Here is a 16,913-nt window from a genome sequence, read left to right as displayed (position 1 = left end):
GTTTTCAAACAATGGTTCTTACGTTGAAAGACCAAAATCTGAGCATCAATGCCCTAAATAGCTCCCCCAAAATGCAACAAGCACACACCACATGTTCACGAGCACACACACATACACCCCTATGAGTAACCTGGAACTAGCTGAAGGCGAAATTCCTGTCATAGACTGATGAGCCTGGTGGAATATGTAAAGAGGGTTTCATTATCCTATACTGAAGAAATGCAAATGAATTCAAGTAAAAAGACGGGTTCCATAGTGCCGCACCAAGGCGTCAGGAGGCAGCTTGCTTATTACATTCAAGTTGCCTGTTGTTCGTGCCATCACTGCTCTGCACCTGCAATTACCTCTTCACACCTGGGAGTGCACAGGTTTTGTCGATTCCATTTCAGGATTGCTCAGCCTATGTGTTTCCTAGAATAAAGAGCCTTCTAGATCTCTGAATTCAGATACCAAGGTGACAATTACTTGTGTTCTTGATTGTTTAAAAAAGAAAAATGAGAAGAGGAGAGACACAGAGAGACAGAGACAGAGAGACACACACAGAGAAAAGAAGCCAAAGAAATACAAGGAAAAGTGAGGAAAGCCTCCTATCTACCTTCAGAGGAACTGATTTTACAAATCTGGGAACTTCCAGGTCTTTTTGTCTTTAAGTATCAACAGAACCCAACCCCTACAAATGAGTTACAGTAATTCCATGAACAATTCTCAGGGCAGACTGTCATTTTCTACAAAGGCAGCTGGAAATAACTTATACTGCAAGATTCTCTGTGGTGATAACAAGATATTCAAAATGAGAATGAGTCTGAGATAATCTTCAAAAGGTCCCCAAGTGAAATCTGCTCCCATTTGCCAGGAGATTTCTCTGGAAGGAAGCAGATGCAAACATATCAGCTTAGGTCAGGGGCTCTTAACCTTTTTTATTCCACAGACCCCTTTGCCAGTCAGGTAAAAACCATGGAATCCTTAGTAAGTCCACACTATACTGTGTATTATTTAATAAATGTATCACACCCGCACCAACACATCCCCCCCCAGAATAATGGTTTTTCTGAGTTTCAATTCAAGCTCATGGACCACTTGTTAAGAACCCCTGGTTTAGGTTGTTGAGACTGACATGATTTTTTTGCACCTGTGCATGACTGAGGTGGCTTCTCATTTCTGGAGGGGGTGGGTTACATGAGATGAAGCAGGAATTCAGGAGACATTGCAGATCAAATAGTCCTACCATGTTCTGGCCAAGAGTGAACGAACCATACTTTTCAATAGACTGGTGACTATTTCTTCAGTCTGGGTTTCTTCATACATTTCTCAAGTGTAGCGCAGACCAGGGAGACCCAACAATAGCTCCAAACTGCAAAGATAAATGATGAACACAGAGTGTGCCTTCCTTGGCTTCTGCTTGTATTGCAGATCTAAGGCACAGCTGTGTGGCTCTGAGCTGCAGGATGCTAGATTAAGACAGCCAATAGTTATGGGAAGAATAAAAAACATTTACAGACAGGTAAACCTGTGTGTTTTTGTTAATAATGAGAATGGTTAAGAGGTATAGACTTAATCATACTTAGTATGTGCCAAAGTCCTTTACATGCAATTGCCCAATGCAATTTTCTTAAATATTCTGTGAGGTAATTCTGTTTTATCATCATTTCACAGATCAGGACACTGAGGCTTGAAGAAATTAAGTACCTTTCCCAAGGATGAGTACTAATTTTGGGGAAAAGTATTTGAATTCAGTGGGCTTGACTCCAGAGAACAGCTCTTAGCCCCTATAGACAATTGTTAAATGTATATCCATGGAGAGAAAGGTAGTAAGAGTTTCATCTTAAATGCAATATTTGACTTTAACCTAATATTGTTTTTATTTTTTATTTTTTTAAAGATTTAGCTTTTATTTATTTCTCTTCTCCCCTCCCCCCTCCATTGTCGGCTCTCTGTGTCCATTTGCTAATATTGTTAAGATACCATGATGCCACAGTTGGGAAAATTGCATTGAGAGAGAGCCATTGAGATTCATTTCCATACCATGGTATTATTTGCAACATGCACTTTCTGAGTACTTTATATACATAAAATAATTCTTTTTTTTAAGGATTTATTTATTTTTATTTCTCTCCCCTTCCCCCCCCCCCAGTTGTCTGCTCTCTGTGTCCATTCGCTGTGTGTTCTTCTGTGACCACTTCTATCCTTATCAGCGGATAAGGATACTGTGTTTCTTTTTGTTGTGTCAGCTCTCCGTGTGTGCGGCGCCTGGGCAGGCTGCACTTTCTTTCGTGCTGAGCGGCCCTCCTTAAGGGGCGCACTCCTTGCGTGTGGGGCTTCCCTGCAGGGGACACCCCTGCGTGACAGGGCACTCCTTGAAAACATCAGTGCTGCACATGGGCCAGCTCCACATGGGTCAGGGAGGCCCGGGGTTTGAAACATGGACCTCCCACATGGTAGGCGGGTGCCCTATCCATTGGGCCAAGTCCGCTTCCCCTAAAATAATTCTTGATACTCCCCAAACAGTCAACAGACGAGCTCATAATGTAATAAATTTATGCATAGAAACTTAGTAATTTCTCCATGGACCTGTAGAATGAGCAGCTAAGGCTCAAGCTAAATTTCCTACATTTTGTTCAGTTGAAAGATCAAGCAATGTGCCATGACTCCAGGAAATCAGAGATCCGTTGAAAAGCTATCTCTTCATATGGGTTTCTTTCAGGCAGAAGATATCAGGGTAAAACAAGGTGTACCTGGATCTAGTCCACTTAAAATGGAGCATACCAATCGAAAATTTCTCCAGAGCATGTTTGTACTGTGTCAGTATTTCAGTGGGAGAAAATTAGTTCCTGCTTTCCCTATTTATGCTCCCTATTTGCTGAAAATTCATGGTAGCAGATGGCTCCTCTCAGAAACACGGCTATGGAGACCTGTGGAGCATAGGGGAACTGACTCAGGAAGGTGAAGCAAGACTGGCCCATTTTAAAGGACTGTGTGCAACTTAGGCAACATTGGTCAGATCTTCAAGTGAACAGGAACTATTTTTTATATTCAGAATGGTTTAGACAGAGAATTAATTGAAGGAATAACAGTGGTCATTAAGCCCTTACCATGAAGCTATTACCCACTAAAGCAAGTGAACGCCCTTGAATCCTTACTGCTTTCTCTCAGATTTTCTCTCTCATGCTCACTTAACTTTGACTTTGACTTTGAAAAGAAGATGAAGGTACTGCAAGACATGATGTAGTAACATAAGACCAAATCAATACATTTGAATTATTTCCAGTGTCTTGGACATGTAGAAGAGAAACTCTTGCCAATAAATCTTGTCTTTCATTCCTTTCTACAAATATCTTGCAACTCCTCCAATTTCCTTAAGCACGACCCACTCTATAAAAATGAGAAAATTATTCTGTTGTCTAATTTGGAGGAAAAATACAGTACAAGAGGCATGATTTGCCTCAACTTTCTACTTCCCTAAAATAATGCTTATCAATTGTTACTCTCTGCCCAGTGCTCCTCCCTAGTAACTGACCCCTCTGACCCTGGACACAAGAGTCAGACCACACAACCACTACCTTCAGTCTCTTGCCATCCCCCAGGCATGGTCCTCACATAAGGGTGAGGATTTGCCCAGTTGGTCAGTCTATACCCGGGATAACTACACTGGAAAATAGGCATTGATGGAGTATCTATTTAACAAAAGACCTTTGCTATGGTTAGATGTTTGGGCAAAGGGAGAGTTGAAAGGTATGAAAGAGGAATTGTCCTTTCCCACAAGCAACTTACACTTTTGTATGTAAGATGGACATGTGGACCGCTAGTGATCATAAAAACGTTAAGTACAAATGAGAAGTACAACTATTGGGTCTCTAAGAGATAAGAGTGCATAATCTTGGCTGGTGGTTGCTGAAAGCAGTAGCAGTAGAGAGAAAAATACACAGAAGAGATATTTGTAAGGGTCAATCATAAAGATGCTAGTGATTAGATGTTGAGAGGATTAGTTCAGTTAGTGTTATGGGTTGAACTGTGTCCCCTAAAAAAGATATGTTGAAGTCCTACCTCCCAATACTTCAGAATGTGACTTTATTTGGAAATAGGGTCATTACCAATGCAATTAGTTAAAATGAGATCATGCTGGGTTGGGTGGACCCTTAATCCAATATTATTGCTATTGTAGAAGAAGAGGAGGACAGGTACAGAGACAGAGACACACTGGGGGAAGGTCTTGTGATAGAGGCAAGACTCGGGTAGCCAAAGGATACCAAGGATTGCTGGCAAACAGAAGCTAGGAAGAAGGAAAGGAGGATTCTTTCCTAGAGCCATCAGAGAAAGCATGGTCTTATGAGACCTTCATTTCAGATTTCTGGCCTCCAGAACAGTGAAAAAATACATTTCTGTTGTTTTAAACTACTCATCTTGTGGCCCTTTGTTATGGTAGTCCTAGGAAAGTAATAGGATGAGAAGGGTGATAATGAGGCTGTGCTATGTATCAAGGTGCCTGCGGAGCAGCCATGTTCCAAATGTAAGTCCTCAAGGAAAAAACAGCACTGCTGAAGAAGTATGGAGGACTCATAGCCGATCCATCACGAGATTGGTGGGGCCAGGTACTCTTTTTACACACAAAGTTCAGCATTAGTATTATTCCATCCCAACATGGTTATCTGCTTATAATCAGCAGATCAGAAATTAAAACATGAGGTGAAATCACTTGTTGCAGAGCCCAAAATGATGAGACTAGGAGCCTTATTTTTATATGTCATTCATTCATTCTTTCATTCATTCAACATTTACTGTATGGCTATGATTAGATATTACTTTATGCACTGGGGAAACAGTCTCATATTTCTTTCCTTGCTATTGCAAAATAAGAGACGAGCAAATGTCTTCCACAGCATCCCTGGAATGACCTGGGGCTGTGGCATTCAACGCTTTTGTTCATGTTCCCAGGGCTTTTCTGGTTTAAAGCAAAGCTAAGCTTGCTAGTCAAAACCTAGAAACTCTGTTCGACAGTCTCCCAAATTTAGAAGTTGCTCGAGTTTCTTGGTCTGTTTCTTCTACAACCACTTAAAGTTTCATTTTTCTACCTTTTTTCCCTTAAGTAGTCCACCTGTAATGTGTGTTTGAGTTGTTCTCTTCTTTTGGACCAGTTGGTTGTTTCTCACTCTGACTGTTTTAACAAACAAATTTAACTTAAAAATGGAGACTTCAAAATATAATGATATCAGTATGTGGTTGTGGCTCAAGCAACTAAGCTCCCTCCTACCACAAAAGAGGTCCATGGTTCGGTTCTCAGTGTCTCCTACAGAAGACAGCGAGCTGGCATGATGGGCAGGTATGGCAAGCTGACACAACAAGGTGATGCAACAAGAGACACAGGAAGAAAAACAATGAGAGACACACAATGGGAGCAGAGGTTCCTGGTGCCTCCTAAAGAAAACGAGCAAGACAGAGAGTTGATGCTATGGGTAAGTGTGGCAAGCTGATGCAACAAGATGACACAAAAAGAGACACAAAAAGAAAAAACATAATGAAAGACACAACAAAGCAGGCAACAGAGGTGGCTCAAGCAATAACTCCATCCCACAACAGAGGTTCCAGGTTCAGTTCCTGGTGCCTTCTAAAGACACAATACAGAGCAAGTACAAACAATGAGGGGGTGGGGAGAAATAAATAAAATAAATCTTAAAAAAATGATATTGTGACAAATACAGTACATGAAAAGAATAGTCTTGAGGTTGTGAACAGTCAAACTGAAATGTCACTATGGGCACACAATGAAGACTTGGTTTTCATATCTTCTGTGGTTGTGACATCTGCTATGTCAGAATTCTGCATCTCCATTCACTTCTGTTGTTCATCACAAAACCTCTGTTTTCTATTTGGCACATTGGTTTTTCAATAATCAGCAGGGCTATTGGTTTAGCAACTTCCTTTTTCTCTAGTCTCTCAATGAGAGTATATGACCAGTATATGACCAGCAAAATGTTGCTCAAGGGCTCAGGCACTGACCATCATATTCACTGTTTATGAAGAAAGGAGAAGAGAGAATACTTTCACTCCTCAAAGGGTGGTAACATCCCTGGCCCTTGGCTTCATGGGAGCAATGTAGAACCCGGCAGAATATTCCAGGGAAGCAAAGTTTGGCAGGCTCCACAACTGCTGACAGAAAAGGCCTTCATGGCAGAACATCTTAGAAAGTTGAAACCTTGTGAAAAATGACTTCAGGAAGTCGTTTCAAGGAAATAGAAAGTCTTTACTGACTCAAGTTAGCAAATCCCAGATGTAGTATATCTCTTAAGCCAAAGTATCAGGGATCTGGTAGCTGAGAGTTTGAGCATATTCCTTTATCTCTAGCACAGTGGAAACAGGATAACATTGCCTTGATGGCAAACCTATCTCAAAGCCTCTTGGCTGGTTAATAGCCAGGTTTGATTAATATCCCTGCCATGGCCTTGTGCTGTGTGAACAGAGAGGAGTTGGGGTCATAGACTGTGGGAGGTAGAAGGGACTTAGAGATAATGTAGTCCAAATTCCTTATCTTATAGATGGGTAGATGAGACCAGAAACACTAAGGAAATTCCTGAAGCACACAATTAGTCAGGAACAGTGTTAGGATGAGAGGGCAGGATTCCCAAGTCCTACTTGAGTCGTCTTTCATCTGCAATATGTCAAACTTTCCCCATAATATGGGAGTACGGGATTCTCAAGCCTGAGCTACTTCCCAGTGACCAAAGCACTGCTTAGTAAAATGTGACTTTAGGTATAGTATGAACATGTAAAAAAAAAAAAAAATATATATATATATATATATATGTGTGTATATATATATATATGACTTTAGGGATCTAAACTGATACTATAAATTCTTGAGAGCATTGTCTGTAACCTGTATTCTATTCACAGAGGCAATGTCCTACTTTCCTACATATTAAATTTCTCTGAAGGTAGAATTTTCCAAAGTTGAACAATAAACCTATCTGTTATTGGCGGGGGAGGGAGGAGGGAAAATTCATTTTCATTATAAAATTCATAGAGATGGTTACTGAAGGTACCAGATCATGAAAGTGGGAACTAATAATGCCGGTGAAAGGGAATCGGCTGTGGAGGGCAACTTTTAGCCTAGGCAGTCAAATATCCTTGGTCAACCAGAGACTATAAATTCTAAGAAGGCAGTAACTACTCTATTGGTTCATGCCAGTGTCTGCAGAACCTGGCCCAATAGCTGGTCATTCAGAAGCTTCATAAAGTTGTTAATTACATGTCTAAAGGTGTAAGGAAATCAAGGCCCACATTTTCCATTCCTATCCTTTTGCCTCTTTTGATATCCTTTCAGGGGTCAAGGGAGCCAGTTTGGTAGCACCTGAACTTTTAAAAGACCACACTGGCATTTCAATGGGGTGGGAGAAGGGGCCTTCACTTCCATGAAAGAAATAAAAAAGGGCCTTGGCTGCAAGCTTTTGTGAGACCCAGCCCACTTGCCCTCATCAACTTGGTATTGACTGTCTCTCCAATTCCTTCCCCCTGCCTCACATGGCCCAATCCCAGACTAGAATAGTAATGGGGTAAGATGACAGTTGAACTACATATGCCAGGTTGCCTGAGCACTACCTCACATCCCCTTCGCTTCACCTCTGATTCCAGATATGGCAACAGTTTCATGTAGGCTCCATCTTGCTTTGTGCTCTTAGCACCTCATCTCCAGTATGTCCCAGGCCTGTCTGATGTGGATCTTACAGCTCCTCTGACTCCATGGTATATGAGATGCCTTGTAACGTGGAAGCATTGGGGACTTGAAACCTCTTGCAGCAACCCTTTGCCAAAGGGAGACAGGAACTGCAAGATAAATGCTTGTCCCTCTGTCCCTCCATAGGTGGATGGCTCTGAGACTCACTTCCTAGGGCCCTCCAGGAGTCCCACATCAGTGGGACCCATACAATGGAGGCCCATCCTCCAGTGCATCCTTGTTTATTCTTTTACTCCTTCCATTTTTCACTGCCCCATCCCTCACCACTCCTCCCTGAGGACACATCCCAAAAGAACCACCAGCAAATCTTTGTCTTAGGTACCACTTTGATTGTGGGGGTAGGATCCAGGCTAAGAAAGCATCCTGTTCTGATTGAGACCCCACATAAGTGAGGTTCTAGTCAGTCATCAATTCAGTAAGGACTCTCTGGGCTCAAATGAGGGGAAGAGTGAGAGTCAACCAAGAGTCTGCCTGAGGAGGGGCATTGTGTATGTGTGTGTGGTGGTGAGGGGAGGAGGGCTGGAAGGTGGAAGGATGAGGTGTTTTGAGTTGTCCCTGTCATAAACACTTGCTGACAATTAGCCCTTGGCCTCAGTGAAAATTTAGCTTTCCTCCCAGCAGCAGCCAGTGTGAGATCCTTTGAGAAATGATTCAGATGGGGTTGAGATCAAGTTCATGACAGAGATGGTCAGAATTGGTATCTTTGACTTCCCAGTTATCACCCCCAACCACCCCACTCCCAACACAGACAGATACAAAGAGACATGCTGCGTAATAAATAGGGCAAGAGGGAGTTCTGGAGGAGAAAGGAGTATTTTTCCAGAGAAAATAATAAAGCCCTCTCTTTTGTAAGCCTCTGAGGCACGCCTTGTTCATATTTTGGTGGTTAGAAGGAATATCCAGGTAACTAAACAGAGTGCCTCCCAAAACATTCTACCTACTGTAAACAAATGAGAATCAACTTCCACTTAACACTCATATCTGAAAAAAGGAAGATGACCTTCCTGCCTGAGGAGTACTATAGGTCTGCTTGGCCCCAGGAAGCCTAGGATGTCATATTCTCATCTTGAATTCCTGCCTCCTCCCATCAGCCTAGAAAACCCACCTGACTCCAGTCTACCCTGGCCATCAGTAAGCCCAGGTATGAGATAGAACTCTAGCACAAGTCACAAAGTTTGCTTTGTCCACATGCTTTTACATCATTGTCTCTGGCATCCACATCCTTTAAGGGATCCAGAGGTCATGTACAGCCTGGACCAGGAAGATCCAATGCTAAGAGCTAATAAAGATGGTTCACTGCCTTTTGAATAAGCAAGATAGAGTAGGCTCCCCTACTGATGATTTCTCCACCTCTGAGTTACTCCTGTGTGCTCCTTCCTGGGAGTTATTGCTACATCAGTTTGTATCATCAGCTCTGTTAAGTTTCCTGAACACAAAGTAGGCACGACTAGATCCCAGATCAGAAGGTCCCATTCAGTAGGACTATCCAATATTTCTTAAGAGCCCTTCCTTCTAGACTTGGTTCTTGCCTAGTTAATGACTAGGGAATCACTAGGGAATCACTGATTCCAGTGCTCTTCCAGTTTTTCCTAAAATCCATAGTTTTCTCTGAATTTTCAGGTCACCCAGTCTGTTCCCACAAGGTATTAGATAGAGCACCTTGAATATACAAATGCAACAAACTTGTTACAACAAAGAGCAGCATCAGGGACCCCAAGACAAGATCCTCAGCTCATTATATTTTATACAAATGAATGAATCAAGTCCCCTGGACATCTGTGATTCTAGAAAACACTTTGGCATAGCTGTTGAAAATTGTACAGTAGGCAAAAATTACCTTCAGAAGCAGTGAATAAAAGGTGGGTAGTTCAGAGGCAGTGTCCACATGGATTCTCTGATTGACCTGCCTGGTAGTTGTCTATCCCACAGACCACTCAAAGGACTAAGCAATAATTATGCTGGGGTGGTAATTAAAGAGTGTGTGACTGGTCATTTATGGCAAAAGGTCACCACAGTCATACAGTTATACCCAGTTTCCACTGACTATACATCATTTTATTAAGTAATACTTTTTTTGGCAGTCAAATAAAGTAACATGCAATAACAAAATAAATGCTGACTGGGGAATTTAAGGAAAGCTTTTTTATTCTAAAGAATTGCTTAAGCATTCTATCTCTGAAAACTCTTGGAAATTATATGAAGAGAGATGCATACATTAGAGTAAGTTTGAAACTGCCTCCAGCCTGTAAGCTAGGCTAGAACATGGACATTCACCAGAAATTTTACTTGTCAAAACAAGAAAAGTTATGAATTTATCATTATACTAAATGTAGAATAATCTGGAAGCTGTAAGAGCATATGTTCATTTCTCTTACAAAATAGCCAGGGGTCCTCAAAGCAAGATGAATATTTTTTTAAAAAAATACTTACACAGACTGATTAACAAGTGAGTCCTAATTAGTCCCAGGTGACAGACTTATTTTCCTCTAGGGCCTATCAGCATCTCGTTCTTCCACAGTCAGAGGCTATATCCCTAAATCCAGGTGGCCATCTTGCAAAGCACACAGCTCCAGTTCATATTCAGCTGGCTTGAGAAGCAAATCCACCCCTTCTTCTAGCTAAATATATCATAGCTTACATCCGACTAATGTGTCTTAACACTGATAAAATGGCACTTTTGTTTCTTACAAAATAATTAGGGATTCAACATACTGCTAAGCCTCCAGTAATCTCATTCAAAAGTTTATTGGAAAGGAGATTTTGCTGAGAAAATATTGCATCTCATATGCTATGCAATTTGCAAGTCTCGTGTTTGATATAGCCAAGCAGGAAACAATTTTAATGTGTCAAGGCCAATGTGAAAAAGTACACAAAGGTTTAGGAGATGACGACATAGCTATGAACCATGTCTGTTCTGCACATCTTGCTTCAGGTGAAATTTGAATGTGAAAAATCTTGTTACTGGCTTTGACCGCTACAGCATTCTCACCATCAACAAAGTTCAGATGAGTATCTACCTTTTGAAGAATGAAGATGTTTCTCATGGAGTTACAAGTCAGTTATCCTATTTCATTTTTAGCTGATAGTAACTAGTACAAATATATCTTTCATTTGTCAACCTTCTATATAACCCATTGTAAATAAAACATGAATTATCTTTAGAACTTTCGTAGTGGAGTTATTACCAAAAGCATTAGAAAGTAATTTTCAATAACTGTTTCATAAATTTTGGACGCTGGGAGGAACATTTCATTAAGGTACCAAGGTAGTCTACATACTGTGAAGCCATGGCAATTTGAAGAGCTTTGTTTCAATTCCAAAATTCACTTCTCTGAAGAGGTCCATCTAGTCTCTGACTTTGAGGAGAAAAGAGATTGCCTGCTGACAGTTTGCCTAAATGCTGGAACAAATGAGAACCTCTTATCCCATCCCCACCCCATCTTCAAAGCAGCGTGAGCCAGTCTTAGTTTCTACGTCCTCTTCCTCTTTAGAAATGAAAGTCTTTCATTAAATCCTGGAGAGGTGTGAAATCTGAGTTTCACCATGCACCACATCATCAATACTGTGTACAATTATTTAGGGGAGATTGAGTAGGAGAGAAGGAACCCCTGACCAGGGTTTTTCTGTTGTTGTTGGGTTTCCCCCCCCTGATTTAATAAAGTCTCTCAGCCTCTTGAGCTCAGTGTGGTTTTCTTGAGTTTCACAGCTGTTGCACAGCTGGCAACAACCTGAATCGGTGCTGATCTTTGGCCAAAATGAAATGAAGGGCTCAGTGGATGGAAAGTTAGTGCAGAATCACTGGGGGTGTCTGTGGTGTATTCCTCCCCATGGAAGGCTAGAAGCCCAAAGAAGATGTACTGGACCTTCAAAAGAAAAACATCTTCAAACAATTGGCCCTGGAACAGACGCATAAGAAAATTCATTAGAATTTTCTCATCTTTCCTCCATCAGTGTGGAATCAGATTCCCTTGGGATGATTTTAGGCTGGAAGCACATGCTGGAGATCCTACAGGACAGTGTAGGATCTGCATTATTTTGCAGGCTCCCACCTCACCCCCCTAGACCAATGCTGTAGTTTGGAGCAGTAGGGGAGACCTAGAGAGTTCTAGTCCTTCTTTTAGCTTCCTTAATCTTTCCTTTTCATTTGTTTTTAATTAAAGGATCAGGAGGATCATTAAAGTAGATAGGAAATAAATACACATTGGATAGATTTCAAGGTCAAGAGTTTATGGAGGGAGTACCCCTCCAGATCTGTCTGTGCTCCCACTTCTACCTCTGAGTTTTTCCAATCTTTTATTCTTTAACCTCATAGACTTTCTTTAAATGACTCCTTTCCTTGAAATATAATACAGAGCTATATGCAACAAAAAAGGAAATAAGTGACAGATTATCTTAAAAAAACATTTTTAGTTTACTGAAGTTTTCACATAGGTGTCAATTATTAAAGATTTGTCATTACCTAGTGGTTTATATATACAAGATGAAAAACTCAGATATATTTGATAGATTTGTGTTCTATTGCATGTATTTATGAAAAGCTCTGATTTTGCCTGTTTTGGGCAAAGAAGCCAAGTCAACATACCTGGGAAATAAGAAGCCATGGCAAAGGACATGACTTTGCTGACAGCTCTCAGTGTGTGACCTTTGAAAGGTGCTTGATGTTGCTGATGTCGTTTTCCCACTGGAGAAAAAAGCAGAGGATAGGAAGTACAGTAAATTGGCCTACTAATTTTCCTCCTCAGCCAACAATTTCAGCCAAGAAATCCAGCATGGCTCCACCCATTGTTTCCAGCCAGCCCATCCTCCACATAACAGCACACATTTTAAGAGATTGGGATTGACTGAATTGGTATTGCTGGGGATGGGACCAAGAAAAGTGTATTAATCCAAAAACTCCTCCAGGTAATTCTAATGACTAACCAGCTTAAGTGACTATTGCCTAAACTGAACTTTAGGAACTCAATATATTTCATGCTCTACCCAACAGACTATAATAGCTTTTTCTGTCTTTACTAACTTCTCTAGCTATGGGTTCTGGTCTTCCTTTTTCCCTTTCTATGTGAAAACTTTTTGGTCTTAGACCCTCATGTCAATCCTATCCTCTTGGCCCCTGCACTAGACACTTTTGGTTGCCTCACAGCATCCTTTCCTCTTCTCTCACACGCAGCACCTGGCTTCCATTTGGGGAATCACACTCTCTTTTCAGACGTTTAGTTTGGTTGCAGTGACCCCACCTCCAGTAACAGAAGTGGTGCCTGACTGGTTTAAACCAATAAGTATATTCCTGCTCTCTTAGTCACTGTGATTAGTTCAAGCGTCAACATAAGAGATGAAGAGAAAAGGGGAGGTATTTGGTGGAACGCCTGTGAAAGAAAAGCTTGCTTTTATTTTACCAGAGATAGTGGAAGGGGTGGTTTCTTTTTTTTTTTTTAAAGATTTATTTATTTATTTAATTTCCCCCCCTCCCCTGGTTGTCTGTTCTTGGTGTCTGTTTGCTGCGTCTTATTTCTTTGTCCGCTTCTGTTGTCGTCAGCGGCATGGGAAGTGTGGGCGGCGCCATTCCTGGGCAGGCTGCTCTTTCTTTTCACGCTGGGCGGCTCTCCTTATGGGGTGCACTCCGTGGGGCTCCCCTACGCGGGGGACACCCTTGCGTGGCACGGCACTCCTTGCGCACATCAGCACTGCACATGGCCAGCTCCACACGGGTCAAGGAACCCCGGACCTCCCATATGGTAGACAGACGCCCTAACCGCTGGGCCAAAGTCCGTTTCCCGGTGGTTTCTTTTAACTGCTAGATGTGACAAGGAAGGAAGCACTCCTGAGATCTGCTGGCAGCCATTTTGTGACTATGAGAGAAGAGTCACAAAATGAATTTACCCCAGAGGAACCCCTTATACCTGACAAGTACAGGGAAAGAAATGATCCTGGTTACATGGTCAGAACTGCCGTTCAACTAAGAGAGTATCAAAATAGTTCAAGTGATGGACGATGAAGTCCCAAACCAGGAAAGTAGCAGAGAGAGGGAGAGATTAGTGAGGCAGACTTCATAGACTATAAATGTGAGAAGGGTCATCACTGAAGATGCAAGTGGAAAAGATTAGTTCTTGGAGTAAAGTCTTTGGCATGGTAGGAGATGGTGGGGTCCAGGGCAGTGGGAGAAGGCTAAATCATGGATAGAGAGAAGTTTACTGCTACTTCAAATAAGAGAATAAAGGAAAAAAGAATGGGCATGGGTGCATGTAAAAACACTCAAGATTCATTTTATTTTCAGTTCGGACACAAGATTTGTTAGTTAATTCAATCTTCATTCATTTACTCATTTGACCAATATTCATTGCCAGGTATTGAGCTACATGCTTGGGATACAGCATGGTTCCTTCCCATTCCTTCTCCTCAGAGCACACCATGTCAAGCTGAGGCTTCCATAAGAATTTGGAATTTGCCAGTCATATACCTGCATATTGTATCCCATTTCCCGAATTCTAAATCACTCCCTCACCCCAACTTATATTAGTAGCTGATACATCTTCTCCAGAGACATGTTTAAATTCCCTCAAAGCCTGAGAGATTCCATGAACCCAATGCTTTCAGTATAGATTTTGAAGCATGACCAGATGGCTTCTTTTCCTGAGGTAATGTGAGATCAAAATCTTAGCCAAGGGGTTCCATGTGTTTCCTCCCTAGAAGTAGCAAACCCCTAGTTCCCCAGACTCTGGTCTAGCCAGCTTTGTCAGAGTTCACCGAGTCTGTAGTTATCCAGGTCCTTCTGGAAATCACATTGTTTTAGACAACTTCGAGCCCTGGGTGGGGAAGCAAGAATGCTTTCAGTGGTCTTGTTTGCAAGCCTTTGATGTTCCTTCTAAGTCAGACTGTGTCAGTGGAAATGTTGGTTTGAGGAGACTCTGGCAATTCTTTCTACATGCACAACTTTTGAGTGTGTGTTCTTAACGGCATCAAGCAATTAAAATAATTTAAAAATAATTAGAAGTAGCCGCTCACTAAGCCAGGGTGGCTGAGGGCCTGGCTAGGTCCCTGGTGGTTGCTGTGTCTGGGACAGTGTTGTCAAAGGGATGCTTAGGTCAACGGTACTTCCTGCTGAGAAAATTTGGGCACAATCTAAATCAGCTGCTGCTCTGTGGTGCAGATGCCTCTGAAAATGGGTCATTAGAAATTAACTGGGGAGAAACTTTGTCCCTTAGGAAAATGACAATTAAATGTAAATGTAGGAAGAAGCATATTAAATGTAAAAGAAAAATAAAAACTAAAATTTAAAAAGATATATATATATTTCAATAAAGTGAGTCTTCAAATTAGAAGCCTACAGAGATTAAAGTTTAGTATCTGAATTGTTTAGGCCAAACAAATTCCTCAAGGGTGCTAGGGAGGGAGGTGAGCTGGTAGAGAAGGGAAGGAGCTTTCAGAAACCTTATAGGTAATGGTCAACCAAGGATAGAGATGGGTGAATTAGGGATGCAGTAATACATTAAAATGATGAGAAAACCCAGCATTGGAAGAAATAAAGCAATTGAAAGATGATTAACATCAACTAAAGAGTAATCAAAATAAAGCATAAAACGGCTGAGCCCTGGTTATCTGCTATCAATAGAACTTGTTTTCGTAGGGAATTTCAGAGGATTTAGATAAAGAATTGATCTTATGTCTTTACACAGATAAGCAAGTGAAGTAATCCTGCAAGATGATTTCCATTTTACAATGGCCCATATTTAAGGAAAAAAAAATATTCATGTATCTGTATGAGGATATTGTACCTTTTACAAATAAATATGAAAAATATATAATCCCTATGCTTCCTTTTTCTCTATCTAAATAACAATCAGTTTCTCTCTCTTCTTTTGAGAGAAACAAATCTGAATTTGAGCAGCACACCTTGTCAAATGAATTCATCCTTTAAGTTATATGAAAAGTTAGAAGGAGGGAAGTGGATGTGGCTCAAGCCGTTGAGTGCCTACTTCCTATGTGGGAGGTCCTGGGTTCAATCCCTGGTGCCTGCTAAAAACAAAAACAAAACTATAAGCAAACAAGCGAAAAACGCTCCTCAGTGGGGCCGATGTGGCTCAGTGGTTAAGTGTGAGCTTTCCATTTAAGAGGTCCAGGTTCAATCCCCTGTCTGGTACCTAAAAAAAAAAGTTAGAAGGACACACAGAGGGGAAAAAGCACATTTCCAAATCCATTCTATGCTCCAAAAACTCATATATTAAAAAACTCAACTTTTCTAGAAGCTTGAGCTTCAGAATTCACTTCTATGATTATAAGTAATTACAGCCTTTACCCTTTTTTATTAATGGTAAGGAATGGCTAATTTTTTAAGAAAACAAAACTCTTATGGTATTCTTTTTTCTCATCATGGATTTGAATAGTATGTTCTTTTGCTTTCTACTTTTTCGGTTCTTTCTTCAGTGGACATACAGTGAACTAGAATTCTGTTTTTATCATGGTCTAGTGAAAATAATGAACTCTTATTGTGATGGCAATACAATTAGAAATCTTTCATAACCTTAGATTAATCATTACTTTTTTTCCCCCAAAAAAGCTTACATTTAGTTCCCCCTCCCCACTCCCCCACCCCCAGATTTTAGTAGTATTTACCTCCATTTTTGCTACTCATCTTTCCCAAGAATGGATTCCATGTACCCCTGTGATTTCACTTTCCTGGGTTAACTGTCAGGGACCTGGCCTGGACCTCAGGGGTGCCAAGAGAGGCAGCCCTGGGCTGGAGTGTTCCAAGCGTCCTGTCTGGAGTTCTCTCTGACCTTCTAAGGGGAGCACAACAAAGAGAAGGTGAAGGAAGAGAGCAGCAAAGATCCGTCAAATTAAAGAACAGGGCAAGGCTGGGCAAGGAGTTTCCAGTGGCTTTACCTAAAAAGGAGCACAACTTTCATGTGATTGGACGAAATACTCTGGTCAGGAGTTCCCTGCTGCTTCCTCTGCTCCCCAATAGGCTCTGGAGAATAAATAAGTATTGGCCGTTGAGGGGTTCAAGTCTTCAAGCCCTCTGGAACTTGTGGGGGGTGCAGCATCCCCCAGTGGGTGTGAGCACATGCTTTGCAGTCATAGTAGCAGCCCTGCCATCCAGCCATTCAAAGTGGGCTCTTGAAAGTCATAGAAGAGACAACAACTTTGAGAGGCAAGACTTCTAATACCCAAGATTTGGGTGTGTTTGGCAAAA

Source organism: Dasypus novemcinctus, chromosome 16, assembly GCF_030445035.2.
Source record: "Dasypus novemcinctus isolate mDasNov1 chromosome 16, mDasNov1.1.hap2, whole genome shotgun sequence".
In the NCBI taxonomy this organism is placed as follows: Eukaryota; Metazoa; Chordata; class Mammalia; order Cingulata; family Dasypodidae; genus Dasypus; species Dasypus novemcinctus.
Note: the sequence above shows the minus strand (reverse complement) of the source record.